Genomic DNA, 20,326 nt, shown 5'->3' on the forward strand with positions numbered 1-20,326 from the left:
CGTATGCTGTTCGCTTATTTTGATGAATCTATGAGTAGTATCGGGGGGTATGAACCATAGAGAAGTTGGAATACAATAGGTTTAACACCAATCTCTACTCCTAATGGATGAGTTGGTTGAATAGTATTCACTGTTTATTTTTGTCCCACCACTTTCGTCTGGTTTTTTCGTTGGTTTTTTTTCGTCTCCTCCCACACCCCACCCACCCCAGCCACCCAAAAAAAACCCCACACCCCACACAAAAAAAAGCTTCTCTCGATCCCATCTGGATCTCATCGAAAGAAGAGCTTCGTTGCCGGTGTCGACGCACGGGAGAACTTCCTTGCCGCCTCCGACGTACGATCTGCCACGATCTCGTTCGATCTACCTGCTGCCGATGTACGAGATCGCCGACACCGAGATACGGGATCGCCGCCGACGTACGATCTGCCGTCTCTCGCTGCCGCCGTGGTACGATCTGCCGTCTCTCGCTGCCGCCGTGGTACGATCTGCCGTCTCTCCCAGAGGAGGCGCCACCGCGGACGTCCGGGATCACCGCCGCTGACCTGCCAGAGGAGTCGCCGCCTCCAATCTCCTAGAGGAGCCGCCGCCGCCGACGACCTTCAAGGGAAGACGCCGCCGCCACCTGCGCTGAACCCCAGGGCAGGGTGCGACGAGCGTCGCAAGGAGTACTTGCCGGCCGTACACAGGTATTCTGAACCTTACCATCCGATTCTCATCATTCACAAATGTGTTCAGATAGTTGTTGCTTGTGTCGTTCTTGTTACTAGAGGAGGGCTCCACTGTGGCCATTGGCCACTCTGCTGCAAGCTCAACGCTACAGTTTGACAGGGCCAAGGTGGTAGTAGACGATGACGAATATGGCGCCCTGGCTGTCTCTGTTCATGAGATTCCCCCATGGTGGCCGAATTTGTATCACACCAGGCTGCTCCCTCGTATTGTAAATCAGAGCTAGCTTATATTCATCCATTGGTCATGGCTGACTCCAAAGGCAACACTCCTCCAGTCCTGTGCGTGATGGCAAAGCTATGCTACATGATATTATCAGGTTATCATATTACTCACGAAGTCACTAGGCCAGCTTTTGTTGTACTTTTTCTTCATTTTTGTTCAGATTTATTTCATGCCCCAATGTTCTGTTATGTGCAGCTATGAGATTTTATTTGAAGAACCATGCAAAGCAATTTGAGATGATGCATATAAAGCATATTCGATTTATTAAGTGTTTTTAAGTATTCAATTTATTAAGAGTTCACTCATCATTGCCGACCGTACACAGGTATTCTGAACCTTACCATCCGATTTTCAGAATAAGAGTTGTTTGTATAATTCATGGTGGTTAAAACAGCAGCATTTGTAGAATTCCCCTTTGTCCATGTTGTACCTACAATTTACTACTATATCTGTAGTGCTACTTCATTTGAATTTTGTAACCAAAAGAAATGCAGGCGAGCGATTCAAGGTTATTGTTCGAAGTGGCTATAATATGTGGCTCCAGAGGTGCTGAAGCTGCAAACTTGCCGAGGCCAGCATAAGGAGTGATGGAGTTATCTTCTACTTTTATTTGTTCATGTTGTCTCAACAAACTGATTTGTGTTTATGGTGACTTTTTTATCTGTCCATGGATCAGAGAGGATGGATGATGCAGTGGCCACATCAAGCGCCCTGTGCTCGACGACAATGGAAATGCAGTTTCTCAGAGCTAGCAGGAAGGAGGCTGATGGCTTCCCGTTGTAGTAACGCGATGCAGAAGAGACAACACACCAGGTTCTATTTCTTGTTTTTTGAAGATCACACTAGGTTATATGTGAACAAAATCTGAACTGTAATTTTTGATGTTTGAGATGTCTATAAGTGTACAAATAGAAAGGCGCCAATTAATTGATCATCAAATTCAGAATAGTACGTGTGCAGTAGCTTCTATCTCAATTTGGTTTTTATGTTGTTTGTGTTTGAATTAATTAGCACCCCATACCATCGTGTTTCTTCAGCCTACAAGGTGATTAGCACTCAGCAAACTATTGGAAAGATGTTGGTACCTTGTTTTTTTTCAAACTCGACATGCACATGCAAGAATAGGTATGGCTACATGCTTTCTATATCTATCAGGTTCATAAAGCATTTTGGAGAGGTGCATCTTGTTGGAGAGGTCTGGTATGCATATTTAATATTGAAGAAAACAAAAGTTTTTGATATAATAAAGATTGATGAAAATTTGGACTTGACTCTACCAGGGACAATTTTCATGCTAAATTATACGAAGTTTGTATCTTGGGGACATCTTCATGCCGACTTACGTTTAATATTGGGATATGTCCCCTCATGTGCCAGTTTTGAGATTTTGTTAGAAGTACATGATCTATTCTTAGTTCCTGCATGTTTTTTCACCTTTCTGTAGATTTGAGTATAACTTAAAGTTCTAGATGCATATAAGCTTGTGAGTTAACAAAAGGTCACTTGATGGTTCTAACTAAATTCTGCAAAAATATGACCATCACGGGATGCCTGCACCAACAACTTTATAAACTCAACTACGTTTTGCTAGATGACTCAAATTTTAGAACGCGGGCATTATTTTTTGGGAATGCAGTTAGCAATAGAATCAAGTCAAGCTGAAAACAAGAGATCGATTGTTCGATATTGAATTTAATTCCTTTCTTGCAAAAGCACCTTATGAGTGAGGAGATTATTCAATATTGTATTTTATTCCTTTCTTCTACCCACTGTTCTATACTGCAAGCTTGCACCTGATCAGGTTTCTAACTCAATTCATTTTTGTTAGATCCGTCGATGAAGAAAACAACACATTTCACGATATGATGATTGGTACTTCAAGTTTTGTTGTACTTTGTCATTTGCCTTTGTGGGAACGACACTGCTCTATTGCTTGCTTATTTAAGATCATGGTAATCATTTTTTTCTAGCCTATGTGTATTCTAATTTTCTTCCCTTTATTTTTGCAGGTTTGAGTGCAGCTTTCAGATAACTTTCTTTCCTTGGGATAGTTGGAATACTATGACTAGATATACAATGGTAATGTTATCAGTGTTAGGCCCTTCCATGATTTCTGTGTAGCATGTCTAGACTATCAGCGGTAATTTGAGCCTCTTACTAAATGGAGGGGCTCTGATTTTGTAATAAAAAGAAATGAAACATATTTAACTGGGAAGCGAACTCAACAAGACAATAGTATAATCCTTCCCCTTTCAGATTATTCCTATTTGCTTATGCATGTCGTTGTATAGATTGTTTGACTTCTCGAAGAAATGAACCCCAACCTCAAATGTTGTGTCACCATTGAGGACATCTAGCTGCTTGTTGTTCTTTAGTTACTGTTGCTCTTAAGATTAATGTGTAAGATATTCTTAGGATAGAAATTTTATGGAATTTAATGATCATTCATTTAAAAAAATATACATGATATTTCCTGTAAAAGGTTGCCTTCCAATTTATGGCCTGCTATTAAAGGGGAGTTACTAGGTCATTTCCATAACCTCGATCGATCCTAACCTCCTCTATTTTTTATTTTTAACCTTGCAGCGATTCCTGACTCCCACCGATTTTCTAGGAACATATGCCCATCCTCCCATGTCTGGTTTTTAGTTTGTTATGGAATATTAACTATTATCTATACTCCTAAAGGGGAGTTTGCGGCGGTGATGGTATGGTTTGATTTAGTTCGTTTCGTTCCTCTGAATGAAGGATATCGATCGATATTTTCCAAACATAACCCATCTCCTTTTTGGTCTTTCCTACCGATTTCCTGCCAAAAAGAACGCCTGGAAAATCAGCCCACACTACCAAAATTATTTCCCCTAGCTTCTCCTAATCGTTCTGGAGCGGCGACACACAGTGGTGATGGTGAGCTATGTAGGTCAGCGCCTCCTCTCATCTCTCTGCCCGGGAGCCCTGGCCTCTCCTTTCTGTGTGTGCAAGTGATGGCAGCGGGGGATCTGTCGTGGTTTTGTCACGGCAGATGTCCTAGTGAAAGGACTTAGTCGTGGAGCCATCGCGACGGGTTAGCTTAAAGGAGTTAAAGCGGACAAAGGACGCAGAGAGTTTTATACTGGTTCGGCCCCTTGCGGTGATGGTAAAGGCCTAATCCAGTTGTTGTGGAATTGCTAGGGTTTCTATGACCAGGGAGCGAATCCGCTATGCCTGGCTCTCGAGTTGTTGTTTGTTGTTCCTAAACCGCTGCCGGGTCGTCCCTTTATATACATAGGTTGACGCCCGTCGGTTTACAGAATCCGAGGCCGGCTCATAAACGTGTCCGGCTCGGTTTCTGCTCTTTCTATCTTACAACACAAATTTACATATCAATGACGGTTTATGTCTATTGGCTTTAATCCGCCTTTGGGCCCTGGGCCTTTGTAAAGCGCCACACTCCTTGTCTTCATGTGCTTCAAATATAAATAACTCGTTATGGGGATAACCCGGCCTCTCCTGGCCGGTTTATACCCAGTAGTAATATCCCCAACAGGATCCGGGGAACGCGGGCCGGTGGCGGACGGGAATGGGGACCAGTGGCAGCAGGGAATGAGATCTGGTCGCAGTCTACTCCCTCCCTCTCTCTCTCTCTCTCTCTACCCGGTGCTGGTGTCGCCGATGCAGTACCAAGTCAGGGTGATCTTAGCCTTCTTCAAGGTGTCAGACAGAACTGAAGAAGATGACGGTGCCATCAGAGACTTTGTGATGCAAACGAATCATCTCTGTAACTTTGTGATACAATATAAACTTTACAATATAGTTGGTTTCCTATGCAATATAAACTTGACATCTTCGTCTTTTTTTATTTATATACAAGGGATGGTGACTATGTTATTGTCAATGGTGGTCTGACCTATGACCCATTTGACATTGGTTAGCTACATTTTAATCTTACTTTATATGAATTCTTGTCAGGCTTGTAAACAACTACAATGATATTACACATCACTTTCTGTACTACATTTATGTGCATTTGGATCTCGCCAAGGCTAAGGTACTGTGATTCAAGCTTTTCTTTCTAGGATTTTATTTTGTACAAACTGAAGATATCTATGATTTCTGAAGATGCTTTCATTTCTTTGGATCTTTTATTGTTGGTAGAAATCTGCGTCGCAGCCCCAACTAATGCATCAACTTGGAACCAAGGTCCACCCTCTAATAATCAGGTAGTTTGAGGAAGCATATGATCATCTTACTACTATAGATCCTCAACAACCTCTGCATCTGGGAATGCTGTCAGGAAAGGGTTATCTGATATGGTCATGAATGTTGATTTAACTTGAATACTTGCATATATGCCACATGTCACGTGTCAGCATATTTGATCTAATATGATATTTGATTTAACTGTAAATGACTGTTTTTTCACACAATTGCAGCATATATGCCGCATGTCAGCCTCATGGGGATCAAACAGATGAGGAGAAGGAGGCAGCAAGGAAGAAGGTAGAGGAGATGGACACCTGATCTGCAAGTTCCTGAATTTCAACGTTTATTGCGTGTTGCTGTGTTAATATTGGGTGCAGCAATTCCACAACTCTGGGAAGAGCTTCTGCTGGAGGGCGTCACCTGCGGCATCACCTGCATCGACCTCTCGCTGATTACCATCCCAAGGATGCGCGACCGACTGGCGGAGCAGGGCACCAGTGAGAAGTTCACCAATTTGGTTGACTCACCGTTCCCTTCCTCTGTCCACGCAATGCCGCTCGTTGTTGTTAGGTCGTTAATTCATCAGACCCCTTATTGCGCTACATAGTTTGTTCATCTCGCATGCCTTTTTAGGAGAAATCATGTACCGAAGATAAGCTATTCTTTATTTACATTTTATTTATTTCTTCCTGCTACTTGTACGATTTGCTTTGGAAATCTTCTGACTACTTGCATGAATTTTAGTTCCTACTTGTACAGTTGCCTGCATTTTGTGTTTGAGAAACATCTGCTGATTAAGTGTAAAATAATACTTGCAAGTTCTGTTTGTTGACTGCGCCATGATAAGCTTTAGGCCTTCAGCTGTACAAAACTGCTAAAGTAGGTGACAACCACCTGCAGCTCAATCCTTGTTTTTCTCAACATTGGCAAGGTAAAGTAAATGTGGAGCCAAGATCGATTGTTGTAAGCCTTTTACTGACTATGAGCAAGGGGATCTAGAGAGGAGCACTGCAATATGAGAATGCCCTTCGTTAGCTCTGATTTTCCCTTTTTGTAACACTAGCTTAGAGAGATTTTCCCTTTATGTTTTAGAAATGTTAACATTGTACTGCTTATTTGTAATGATGATGATCTAATTTCACATGATGATCATGGAAAAGCAGCAGCTCACATCGTACTCTCTCTATGATTAGCTTGTCCTTTGTTAACCTGAAGAAGCAAGCTTAAAATTCTTAACACAGATGTTCCTAAAATAACAAGATGAAATCTTGATTTTTCTTGTTATGACAAGAAGGAATCATAATTGACTTACTGTATAATTGTCATCAATCCAACCCTACTTTCTGATTTATTATTGTTTGAATATGTGAATAAATTTACTTTTGGTCCATTTCCTAACTTGCTAATTGCCTTCTTACAGCTCACGGTGGATCTGTGTATGAAAATATGATCGGGCATAAACATGAAAGAACTCGGAACTAAACTGTAATTCATGTGTGCATTGAGCTAAACTAATTTTTAGACGTTGCAACAAGTTGTAAAACTGAGATTAATGCTTTAAATTTATATCCAATTACTTAGTAAGAACTACGAGTAGGTTACTTGAAGTGTCCATCAGTAGTATTTTGTAGGTACAACAGTTTAATTGAGTCTATCATTGACATGAGATTTTGTGGGATGTCCACTTGTCCCATAAAAAAATATGTGGACACATGCATGCCTCCCACTTATATTATGCGACAGTTGTGGATGGGGGTAGGGGTTAGTCTGTTTAGTTATGTCTGAGCGGAATAATTTCCCTACTCAAGAAAACGTGGCAACTTATGTTTCATTAGAGATGGCTTTGTAGCAAATTGCATGATCGAGTGATTCATATTTTTTCCATCAAGTCGTATAATTTGTTTGGTTAGGATAGAAAGGTAAATGCATTGGTTGGTTGCTTCAAGGGTTAATAACGGACATAGCGGAACGTGGCAATGGGTGTGGAGACATCGAATATGTGTTCTTGGCTCGGGCGCATCATGGTTGGCGCACGCCTCCTCCCCCTTGATGAAGGCCGGAGGATCGACACAAACACGTGGAGAGGGGATCATGGTGGAGAGTGAGCGGTTGGCGGGGGACTCCTCGGCGGTCCGTGGGGAAGTACCGTGAAAAGGAGAGAGGACGCCATGGTGAAGGTGAGGTGGAGGTCATCCAGTTTTAAAAGGAGCGGGCTCCAGCGAGAAATGTCCTACTACGGTGGGAAACGGAGCGGGAAGGGATGGGTCAGGTAGGAAAAGAGAAGATGCGTCGTAGGGTGGGGTTTTTGTGTTGGGACATTCATTTGTCGTTTGGGATAATTTCCCTTATAAAGAAACAAAAGAGTCAAAGAAAGCATAGAAAATGTTTCCCGTCTGAACAACCATGTATTTCTTCATGTATGGTCTGGATTTGGGGCAGTCCGGACGGTTGGATTTTGGAGAATCCGTTGGGTGCTCATTTGATGTCCGAACACATCCGGACGTATGAGGGATGAATGAGTTTCGGTGTCCGAACACGTCCGGATGTATGAGGGATAAATGAGTTTCGGCTTTGGAGACAACGTTTATCATTTGTTTCCTTCATTTATATGTATTATAGCCCGTAGCAATGCACATGCATTCTACTAGTATAAATAAAGCATGAGTTCATTACAGTACCTTAAAGTGGTGGTTTATTTTCTTATACTAACGGAGCTCATGAGATTTTCTGTTGAAGTTTTGTGTTGTGAAGTTTTCAAGTTTTTGGGTAAAGATTTGATGGATTTTGGAATAAGGAGTGGCAAGAGCCTAAGCTTGGGGATGCCCAAGGCACCCCAAGGTAAAATTCAAGGACAACCAAAAGCCTAAGCTTGGTGATGCCCCGGAAGGCATCCCCTCTTTCGTCTCCATCTATCGGTAACTTTACTTGAGGCTATATTTTTATTCACCACATGATATGTGTTTTGCTTGGAGCGTCTTGTATGATTTGAGTCTTTGCTTTTTAGTTTACCACAATCATCCTTGCTGTACACACCTTTTGGGAGAGACACACATGAATCGGAATTTATTAGTATACTCTATGTGCTTCACTTATATCTTTTGAGCTAGATAATTTTGCTCTAGTGCTTCACTTATATCTTTTTAGAGCACGGTGGTGGTTTTATTTTATAGAAATTATTGATCTCTCATGCTTCACTTATATTATTTTGAGAGTCTTTTAGAATAGCATGGTAATTTGCTTTGGTTATAAAATTAGTCCTAATATGATGGGCATTCAAGATGGGTATAATAAAAACTTTCATATAGAGTGCATTGAATACTATGAGAAGTTTGATACTTGATGATTGTTTTGAGATATGAAGATGGTGATATTAGAGTCGTGCTAGTTGAGTAATTGTGAAATTGAGAAATACTTGTGTTGAGGTTCGCAAGTCCCGTAGCATGCACGTATGGTAACCGTTGTGTGACAAATTTGAAGCATGATGTGTTTCTTTGATTGCCTTCCTTATGAGTGGCGGTCGGGGACGAGCGATGGTCTTTTCCTACCAATCTATCCCCCTAGGAGCATGCGCGTAGTGCTTAGTTTTGATGACTTGCAGATTTTTGCAATAAGTATGTGAGTTCTTTATGACTAATGTTGAGTCCGTGGATTATACGCACTCTCACCCTTCCACCATTGCTAGCCTCTCTTGTGCCGCGCAACTTTCGCCGGTACCATAAACCCATCATTCACCTTCCTCAAAACAGCCACCATACCTACCTATTATGGCATTTCCATAGCCATTCCGAGATATATTGCCATGCAACTTTCCACCGTTCCGTTTATTATGACACGCTTCATCATAGTCATATTGCTTTGCATGATCATGTAGTTGACATCGTATTTGTGGCATGGCCACCATTCATAATTTTTTCATACATGTCACTCTTGATTCATTGCACATCCCGGTACACCGTCGGAGGCATTCACATAGAGTCATATTTTGTTCTAAGTATCGAGTTGTAATTCTTGAGTTGTAAGTAAATAAAAGTGTGATGATCTTCATTATTAGAGCATTGTCCCATGTGAGGAAAGGATGATGGAGACTATGATTCCCCCACAAGTCGGGATGAGACTCCGGACAAAAAAAAGAGGCCACAAAAAGAAGGAGAAGGCCCAAATAAAAAAATGACGAGAGAAAAAGAGAGAAGGGACAATGTTACTATCCTTTTACCACACTTGTGCTTCAAAGTAGCACCATGATCTTCATGATAGAGAGTCTCTTATGTTGTCACTTTCATATACTAGTGGGAATTTTTCATTATAGAACTTGGCTTGTATATTCCAATGATGGGCTTCCTCAAATTGCCCTAGGTCTTCATGAGCAAGAAAGTTGGATGCACACCCACTTACTTTCTTTTGTTGAGCTTTCATACACTTATAGCTCTAGTGCATCCGTTGCATGGCAATCCCTACTCACTCACATTAATATCTATTGATGGGCATGCATCTCCACAGCCCATTGATACGCCTAGTTGATGTGAGACTATCTTCTCCTTTTTGTCTTCTCCACAACCACCATTCTATTCCACCTATAGTGCTATGTCCATGGCTCGCGCTCATATATTGCGTGAAAGTTGAATAAAGTTTGAGAATACTAAAGTATGAAAAAATTGCTTGGCTTTTCATCGGGGTTGTGCATGATTGGAGCATTTTATGTGAAGAAGATCGAGCATAGCCAAACTATATGATTTTGTAGGGATGATCTTTCTTTGGCTATGTTATTTTGAGAAGACATAATTGCTTGGTTAGTATGCTTGAAGTATTATTATTTTTATGTCAATATTAAACTTTTGTCTTGAATCTTTCGGATCTGAGCATTCATGCCACAATAAAGGAAATTACATTGAAAAATATGTTAGGTAGCATTCCACATCAAAAATTCTATTTTTATCATTTACCTACTCGAGGACGAGCAGGAATTACGCTTGGGGATGCTTGATACGTCTCCAACGTATCTATAGTTTTTGATTATTCCATGCTATTATATTATCTGTTTTGGATGTTTAATGGGCTTTAATATGCTCTTTTATACTAATTTTAGGACTAACCTATTAACCGAAGGCCCAGGGCCAGTTTCTGTTTTTTTGCCTATTTCAATGTTTTGCAGAAAAGGAATACCACTTTTCCACCACCGCAACCTTCTGTACCCGTGAGATCCCATCTTGGGGCCTTTTCCGGCGCTCTACCGGAGGGGGAATCGATCACGGAGGGCTTTTGCATCAACACCATAGCCTCTTCGATGATGTGTGAGTAGTTATTAGCTAGATGGCTTCTTCTCTCTATTTGATTCTCAATACAAAGTTCTCCTCGATGTTCTTGGAGATCTATTCGATGTAATACTCTTTTGCGGTGTGTTTGCTGAGATCCGATGAATTATGGATTTATGATCAAGTTTATCTATGAATAATATTTGGTTCATCTCTGAATTCTTATATGGTTGATTTGATATCTTTGCAAGTCTCTTCGAATTATCAGTTTAGTTTGGCCTACTAGATTGATCTTTCTTGCAATGGGAGAAGTGCTTAGCTTTGGGTTCAATCTTGCGGTGTCCTTTCCCAGTGACAGTAGGGGCAGCAAGGCACGTATTGTATTGTTTCCATCGAGGATAAAAAGATGGGGTTTATATCATATTGCTTGAGTTTATCCCTCTACATCATGTCATCTTGCTTAATGCGTTACTCTGTTCTTATGAACTTAATACTCTAGATGCATGCTGGATAGCGGTCGATGTGTGGAGTAATAGTAGTAGATGCAGAATCGTTTCAGTCTACTTGACACGGACGTGATGCCTATATTCATGATCATTGCCTAGATATTCTCATAACTATGCGCTTTTCTATCAATTGCTCGACAGTAATTTGTTCACCCACCGTAATATATGCTATCTTGAGAGAAGCCACTAGTGAAACCTATGGCCCCCGGGTCTATTTTCCATCATATAATCTTCTATTTTACATCATATAAGTTTCCGATCTACAATTCTAGCTTCCTATTTATTTTATTTTGCAATCTTTACTTTCCAATCTATACAACAAAAATACCAAAAATATTTATCTTATTATCTTTATCAGATCTCACTTTTGCGAGTGACCGTGAAGGGATTGACAACACCTTTATCGCGTTGGTTGCAAGGTTCTGGATTGTTTGTGCAGGTACTAGGTGACTTGCGTGTTATCTCCTACTGGATTGATACCATGGTTCTCAAAACTGAGGGGAAATACTTACGCTACTTTGCTGCATCACCCTTTCCTCTTCAAGGGAAAACCAATGCATGCTCAAGAGGTAGGAATGACCGAGACACCTCTCCGGCCAATAACCAATAGCGGGATCTGGATACCCATACTGGCTCCCACATGTTCCACGATGATCTCATCGGATGAACCACGATGTCGGGGATTCAATCAATCCCGTATACAATTCCCTTTCTCCATCGGTATGTTACTTGCCCGACATTCGATCATCGGTATCCAGATACGTTGTTCAATCTCGTTACCGGCAAGTCTCTTTACTCGTTCCGTAACACATGACCCCATGACTAACTCCTTTAGTCACATTGACCTCATTATGATGATGCATTACCGAGTGGGCCCAGAGTACCTCTCTATCATACGGAGTGACAAATCCCAGTCTCGATTCGTGCCAACCCAACAGACACTTTCGGAGATACTTGTAGTGCACCTTTATAGTCACCCAGTTACGTTGCGACTTTGATACACCCAAAGCATTCCTACGGTATCCGGGAGTTGCACAATCTCATGGTCTAAGGAAAAGATACTTGACATTAGAAAAGCTCTAGCAAACGCACTACTCGATCTTGTGTTGTGCTTAGGATTGGGTCTTGTCCATCACATCATTCTCCTAATGATGTGATCCCGTTATCAATGACATCCAATGTCCATGGTCAGGAAACCATAACCATCTATTGATCAACGAGCTAGTCAACTAGAGGCTCACTAGGGACATGTTGTGGTCTATGTATTCACACATGTATTACGGTTTTCGGTTAATACAATTATAGCATGAACAATAGACAATTATCATGAACACGGAAATATAATAATAACCATTTTATTATTGCCTCTAGGGCATATTTCCAACAGTCTCCCACTTGCACTAGAGTCAATAATCTAGTTACATTATGATGAATCGAACACCCATAGAGTTCTGCTGTTGATCATGTTTTGCTCGTGAAAGAGGTTTAGTCAACAGATCCGCGACATTCAAATCCGTATGTACTTTACAAATATCTATGTCTCCATCCTGAATATATTCACGAATGGAGTTGAAGCATCGCTTGATGTGCTTGGTCTTCTTGTGAAACCTGGGCTCCTTGGCAATGGCAATAGCTCCAGTGTTGTCATAGAAGAGAGTCATCGGTCCTGACGCATTAGGAATCACTCGTAGGTCAGTGATAAACTCCTTCATCCAGACTCCTTCCTGCGCTGCTTCCGAAGAAGCTATACCCCGCTTCACATGTAGATCCCGCCATGACGCTTTGCTTGCAATTGCACTAGCTGACTACCCCACCATTCAAAATATACATGTATCCGGTTTGTGACTTGGAGTCATCCAGATCTGTGTCAAAGCTAGCATCGACGTAACCCTTTATGACGAGCTCTTTGGCACCTCCATAAACGAGAAACACATCCGTAGTCCTTTTCAGGTACTTTAGGATATTCTTGACTGCTGTCCAGTGTTGCATACTGGGATCACTTTGGTACCTCCCTACCAAACTTATGGCAAGGTTCACATCAGGTCTGGTACACAGCATGTCATACATAATAGAGCCTATGGCTGAGGCATAGGGGATGACACTCATCTTTTCTCTTTCTTCTGCCGAGGTCGGGCGTTGAGCTATGCTCAATCTCACACCTTGCAATACAGGCAAGAACCCCTTCTTGGAATGATCCGTATTGAACTTCTTCAATATCTTGTCAAGGTATGTGCTTTGTGAAAGACCAATGAGGCGTCTCGATCTATCTCTATAGATCTTGATGCCTAATATGTAAGCAGCTTCTCCAAGGTCCTTCATAGAAAAACACTTATTCAAGTATGCCTTTATGCTTTCCAAAAGTTCTATATCATTTCCCATCAATAGTATGTCATCCACATATAATATGAGAAATGCTACATAGTTCCCACTCACTTTCTTGTAAATACAGGCTTCTCCATAAGTCTGTATAAACCCAAACGCCTTGATCATTTCATCAAAGCGAATGTTCCAACTCCGAGATGCTTGCATCAGCCCATAGATGGAGCGCTGGAGCTTGCATACATTGTCAGCATTCTTAGGATCGACAAAACCTTCCAGCTGCATCATATACAATTCTTCCTTAAGGAAATCGTTAAGGAATGCCGTTTGCCAGATCTCATAATCATAGAGTGCGGCAATTGCTAACATGATTCGGACGGACTTCAGCTTCGCTACGGGTGAGAAGGTCTCATCGTAGTCAACCCCTTGAACTTGTCGATAACCCTTAGCAACAAGTCGAGCCTTATAGACGGTCACATTACCATCCGCGTCAGTCTTCTTCTTAAAGATCCACTTATTTTCTATGGCTTGCCGATCATCGGGCAAGTCCACCAAAGTCCATACTTTGTTCTCATACATGGATCCTATCTCGGATTTCATGGCTTCAAGCCATTTGTTGGAATCCGGGCCCGCCATCGCTTCTTCATAGTTCGAAGGTTCCCCATTGTCTAACAACATGATTTCCAGGACAGGGTTGCCGTACCACTCTGGTGCGGAACGTGTCCTCGTGGACCTACGAAGTTCAGTAGCAACTTAATCCGAAATTTCATGATCATCATCATTAACTTCCTCTCTAGTCGGTGCGGGCACCACATAAACATTTTCCTGAGCTGTGCTACTTTCCGGTTCAAGAGGGGGTACCTCATCAAGTTCTACTTTCCTCCCACTTACTTCTTTCGAGAGAAACTCTTTCTCCAGAAAGGATCCATTCTTGGCAACAAAGATCTTGCCTTCAGATCTGAGGTAGAAGGTATACCCAATAGTTTCCTTAGGGTATCCTATGAAGACGCATTTTTCCGATTTGGGTTCGAGCTTTTCAGGTTGAAGTTTCTTGACATACGCATTGCATCCCCAAACTTTCAGAAATGACAGCTTAGGTTTCTTCCCAAACCATAATTCATACGGTGTCGTCTCAACGGATTTAGGCGGTGCCCTATTTAAAGTGAATGCGGCAGTCTCTAAAGCATAACCCCAAAATGATAGCGGTAGATCGGTAAGAGACATCATAGATCGCACCATATCCAATAGAGTGCGATTACGATGTTCGGATACACCATTACGCTGAGGTGTTCCAGGCGCCGTGAGTTGTGAAACAATTCCACATTTCCTTAAGTGCATGCCAAACCCGTGACTTAAATATTCTCCTCCACGATCTGATCATAAGAATTTTATTTTCATGTCATGTTGATTCTCTACCTCGCTCTGAAATTACTTGAACTTTTCAAAGGTCTCAGACTTGTGTTTCATTAAGTAGACATACCCATATCTACTTAAGTCATCAGTGAGGGTGAGAACATAACGATAGCCACCGCGAGCCTCAACGCTCATTGGACCGCACACATCAGTATGTATTATTTCCAACAAGTTGGTAGCTCACTCCATTGTTCCGGAGAACGGAGTCTTGGTCATTTTTCCCATGAGGCATGGTTCGCACGTGTCAAATGATTCATAATCAAGAGACTCCAAAAGTCCATCTGCATGGAGTTTCGTCATGCGTTTGACACCAATATGACCAAGGCGGCAGTGCCACAAGTATGTGGGACTATCATTATCAACCTTACATCTTCTGGCATTCCAACTATGAATATGTGTAACATCACGTTCGAGATTCAGTAAAAATAAACCATTGACCAGCGGGGCATGACCATAAAACACATCTCTCATATAAATAGAACAACCATTATTCTCGGATTTAAATGAGTAGCCATCTCGCACCAAACGAGATCCAGATACAATGTTCATGCTCAAAGCTGGTACTAAATAACAATTATTGAGGTTTAAAACTAATCCCGAAGGTAGATGTAGAGGTAGCGTGCCGACGGTGATCACATCGACCTTGGAACCATTCTCGACGCGCATCGTTACCTCGTCCTTCGCTAGTCTCCGCTTATTCCGCAGCTCCTATTTTGAGTTACAAATTTGAGCAACTGCACCGGTATCAAATACCCAGGAGCTACTACGAGCGCTGGTAAGGTACACATCAATAACATGTATATCATATATACCTTTGGCGTTGCCGGCCTTCTTATCCGCTAAGTACTTGGGGCAGTTCCGCTTCCAGTGACCATTTCCCTTGCAATAAAAGCACGCAGTCTCAGGCTTGGGTCCATTCTTTGGCTTCTTCCCGGCAACTGATTTACCGGGCGCGGGAACTCCCTTGCCGTCCTTCTTGAAGTTCTTCTTACCCTTGCCTTTCTTGAAACTAGTGGTCTTATTCACCATCAACACTTGATGTTCCTTTTTGATCTCCACCTCCGCTGATTTCAGCATCGAATATAACTCAGGAATGGACTTCTCTATCCCTTGCATATTGTAGTTCATCACAAAGACCTTGTAGCTAGGTGGAAGCGACTGGAGGATTCTGTCAATGACCGAGTCATCTGGAAGATTAACTCCCAGCTGAGACAAGCGGTTGTGCAACCCAGACATTTTGAGTATATGCTCGCTGACAGAACTGTTTACCTCCATCTTACAACTGTAGAACTTATCGGAGACTTCATATCTCTCGACCCAGGCATGAGCTTGGTAAACTATTTTCAGCTCTTGGAACATCTCATATGCTCCGTGCTGCTCAAAACGCTTTTGGAGCCCTGATTCTAAGCTGTAAAGCATGCTGCACTGAACCAGGGAGTAATCATCACTACGCGACTGCCAGGCGTTCATAATGTCTTGAGTTGCTGGGAAAATGGGTGCATCACCTAGCGGTGCTTCAAGGACATATGCTTTCTTGGCAGCTATGAGGATGATCCTCAAGTTACGGACCCAGTCCGTATAGTTGCTTCCATCGTCTTTCAGCTTGGTTTTCTCTAGGAACGCGTTGAAGTTGAGGGCAACATTAGCATGGGCCATTGGATCTACAAGATAGATTGTAAAGACAATTTTAGACTAAGTTCATGATAATTAAGTCATCTAATCAAATTATTTAATGAACTCCCACTCAGATAGACATCCCTCTAGTCATCTAAGTGATACATGATCCGAATCGACTAGGCCGTGTCCGGTCATCACGTGAGACAAACTAGTCATCAACGATGAACATCTCCATGTTGATCGCATCTTCCATACGACTCATGTTCGACCTTTCGGTCTCTCGTGTTCCGAGGCCATGTCTGTACATGCCAGGCTCGTCAAGTCAACCTAAGTGTTTCGCATGTGTAAATCTGGCTTACACCCGTTGTATGCGAACGTTAGAATCTATCACACCCGATCATCACGCGGTGCTTCAAAACAACGAACCTTCGCAACAGTGCATAGTTAGGGGGAACACATTTCTTGAAATTTTAGTGAGGGATCATCTTATTTATGCTACCGTCTGTTAAGGCATATCTCTCTAGATGTAGTTTTGGTGATTGATGACAACATGTTTGCGGACTAATCGTGTGCTTTGAGCATTTTAGAGATTCATCATTTGGCACGAGACGATTTCTTTCCCCTCGGAGCGTCATTCAAGACGGTGTAGCTCTTTCGCTTCTTTTCTGGTGAACTAGTTTCGTAGGAGTCATCGTACTATCAAGAGGGGGTCCGTTTTGGTAAGGCTAGGGTGGAATCAACACGTACACATCCTCTTTGCACCCTCTGAGCCTTTCCGCTTCATTGGAGGTCTCTTTCCCCCTTCTTTGGGCCGAGTCTGGTCACAGCGGTAGTACTGCGGTACCCAGCGGTAGTACCGTTTAGGGGTCACAGGCGGCAGTACCGCTCCACAGCGGTAGTACCGCTGGTGGGTCCTCAGCAGTAGTACCGCTGCGGTACCACGTCCCTACCGCGTCGACTCGAGGGGTCATTTTTCGTGTCGGATTGTGCGGTACTTTGCAGCGGCAGTAGAGCGGCAGTGCCGCTCATGAGCGGTAGTACCGCCCTACCACCGCGGCAGTACCGCTCGGGTCCGTATCTCTCCTGCCCTCCTAACTCCGCGGTAGTACCGCCCAGGGGAGCGGCAGTACCGCTGTGCCCAGCGGTAGTACCGCTGCCTCCTGCGGTAGTGCCGCTCCTGCGGGGCTGTTTTGGGGGGTAACGCTTGGATTGTTCCCCCCACTATATAAGGGGGTCTTCTTCCCCAAAGTTGACTTACCTCTTCCCCCAAAAAGCTCCATTGTTGCTCCAAGCTCCATTTTCGCCCGATCTCTCTCCCTAGCAAATCAAACTTGTTGATTTGCTCGGGATTGGTTGAGAAGGCCCCGATCTACACTTCCACCAAGAGAAATTTGATTCCCCCACTTATCCCTAGCGGATCTTGTTACTCTTGGGTGTTTGAGCACCCTAGACGGTTGAGGTCACCGCGGAGCCATAGTCCATTGTGGTGAAGCTTTGTGGTGTCGTTGGGAGCCTCCAATTAAGTTGTGGACATTGCCCCAACCTTGTTTGTAAAGGTCCGGTCGCCGCCTTCAAGGGCACCAATAGTGGAACCACGGCATCTCGCATTGTGTGAGGGCGTGAGTAGAATACGGTGGCCCTAGTGGCTTCTTGGGGAGCATTGTGCCTCCACACCGCTCCAACGACGTACTTCCCCTCAAAAGGAAGGAACTTCGGTAACACATCCTCGTCTTCACCGGCTCCACTCTTGGTTATCTCGTCCCTTTACTTTCGCAAGCTTACTTGTGTTAAATCCCTTGCTTGCTTGTGTGCTAGTTGTCATTGCATCATATAGGTTGCTCACTTAGTTGCATATCTAGACAACCTACTTTGATGCAAAGTTTAAATTGGTAAAGAAAGCTAAAAATTGTTGTTGCCTATTCACCCCCCCTCTAGTCAACTATATCGATCCTTTCAATTGGTATCAGATCCTCGTCTCTTTATTAAGGACTTTACTGTCCGAAGATTATGGTTGACGTTGTAGACGGTGTGGAGGAGCAATCCGGTGTGAATCCTGTCTCGTCTACGGGAGATGGGGGAACCGCGGTCTCTCGTGAGGAATTTAATGTGGCGTTGGACACATTATAAACCTCCATGACTACCGAGGTCGAAAGCATGTTTAATAAATTCTTAGAAGGGCTTAAACTTTCCACCGCACCGTTGAATGTGGGTGATCCCGCCAACAAGGTGACGGATGCTACCCCCGACAAAGGGGAAGCTACTAGCGAGAAAGCTCCTTCTTCTAGTGGTAAAAATTGCACTGGCATCTTTGCCCATGTGGAACCTCCACTTGTCTATGGTGGACCGCTCCCTTCCACTCATTTGAATCATGCCGACCCGGCCCCTAAGATTGAGAAGAATGTAGATTTTGATTCTTGGGTCTATCATTTTAAGCGTCATTTAAATCATGTGAACACTAACCTTTGGAGAATCATTGAAGAAGGTTTCTATCCGCATGACCGAAGTAACTTCACTCCTAGAGAAGTTGTGGATCATCAATTCAAAGAGAATGCTCTCTTCATCATCCAAGAAGCAATCCCACCCGAAGATCTTCCTCATCTCCGGCCCTACACCGTGGCCAAAGATGCTTGGCTCCAAGTTGTTTCCCTCTATCGGGGAAGCGCAAGCATTCAACGCTCCAACTCTGAAGTGGTGCAAGATGAAGCCGACAAGTTTCCAATGAAAGAAGATGAAGAACCTTGTGAGCTTTTTTGGAGAGTAACCAAACTCGCGATCTCTCTCTGAGATCATGGAAGTAAGGACAAGGATGACAATTGTATCAAGCGCAAATTCCTCAAGGAAATGATGCCCTACCACAAAGCCATGTCCTCCGTCATTCGTCAAAGGCCAGACTTCCACACCTTGTCCTCAAGTGAAGTGCTGGATGAGTTCGTTGCCATGAGCATCTTGGACAAGACCGCCGACAATGCGGTTCTTCACTCTCAAAGAGTAAAGAAGCCCAACCTTGCTCTAAAGGCCAAGGTTAGTATGGAGGAAGAGGATGAAGAGGAGGAAGAAGAAAGCAACCTCGAAGATACGAAGTATGCCTATCATGAACACATGGCTCTTGCTTCAAGGCAATTTTGGAGCAAGAAGAACACAAGGCCAAACTTCAACAAGAACAATTCAAGTGGCGCAAAGGGCAAGCAACGAGTGAGGACTTGCTTCAATTGTGGCAATGTGAGCCACTTTGTTGCGGAGTGCCCTTACGAGAAGAGGGAAGACAATGGTGGCAAGATCATTCAAAAGGACAAGGCCAAGTCGTTTCCCAACAAGAGCAACTTCACCAAGAAGACTCCTCCCAAGGCATTGGTGGTACAAGAAGAGTACAATGAGGATGATGACGATGATGAAGATGGTGAGTCGGGTGCCATGGCCTCCGTTGCCATTGCGATGACTCCACGGATGTCTCTCTTCGACTCACCCAATGAGAACATCACCGCCAAGTGCCTCATGGCTAAAGCCACCAACAAGGTAACCCCCAACATCAAAACTACATCCTTCTTCGACGGATAGCATTGATGAACATGAGGGGACAAATGTGGAGGAAAATGAGTTTGAGACCTTTATGGGTAAACTCAAGGGTAAATCCAAGAAGCACTTCGTTGCTCTCTTGGAACAACTTGGTGAAGCCAATGACATGATCGAGGCTCACGAAGATACCATCTCTAAGATGGAGGGGCATAGTCGTGACTATGCCGATGAGATTTCGGATCTTTCCAATGCTCTTGACGAAGAGCGTGGTCTTCGTTTGGCTCTTGAGGAGTCATACAACGATGATCATGCTAAGTTAAAGAAAGATCTTGATCATGCTCTTGTTGTGTCTCGTGTGCTAAACTCCGAGAAGGCAAAGCTTGGGGTTGATCTTGCTAGACTCAAAGAGGAGTTTGACATTCTCGACAAGGCTCACAAAGTCTTGAAGGGTGTTCATGCTAGCCTCAAGGAGTCTCATGATCAACTCCAAGTGAAGCTAAATAAGGAGAAAGCCACCTTTCCTCATATGGTGTTAATTTATAATGCAAATGCTACTAACCCTTGTTGTGAGCA

The 20,326-nt window shown here is 43.2% G+C and overlaps 1 long non-coding RNA gene across 3 annotated transcripts; it reads left to right on the forward strand.

The window, feature by feature from the left end:
- Positions 1 to 274: 274 nt before the first annotated feature.
- Positions 275 to 5,886, forward strand: LOC109748496 (uncharacterized). 3 transcript variants are annotated; one of them, XR_012203280.1, is made up of 10 exons: positions 275 to 689; positions 771 to 1,048; positions 1,150 to 1,279; positions 1,441 to 1,767; positions 2,783 to 2,826; positions 2,964 to 3,033; positions 4,903 to 4,981; positions 5,089 to 5,153; positions 5,367 to 5,433; positions 5,514 to 5,886. It is a non-coding gene; the product is annotated as an uncharacterized lncRNA (long non-coding RNA). The 3 variants fall into 3 exon arrangements; XR_012203279.1 differs by having other exon boundaries at positions 1,449 to 1,767; XR_012203281.1 differs by lacking the exon at positions 1,150 to 1,279 and having other exon boundaries at positions 1,449 to 1,767.
- Positions 5,887 to 20,326: the final 14,440 nt, after the last annotated feature.

The sequence above is a fragment of the Aegilops tauschii genome, chromosome 2 (assembly GCF_002575655.3).
Source record: "Aegilops tauschii subsp. strangulata cultivar AL8/78 chromosome 2, Aet v6.0, whole genome shotgun sequence".
NCBI lineage: Eukaryota > Viridiplantae > Streptophyta > Magnoliopsida > Poales > Poaceae > Aegilops > Aegilops tauschii.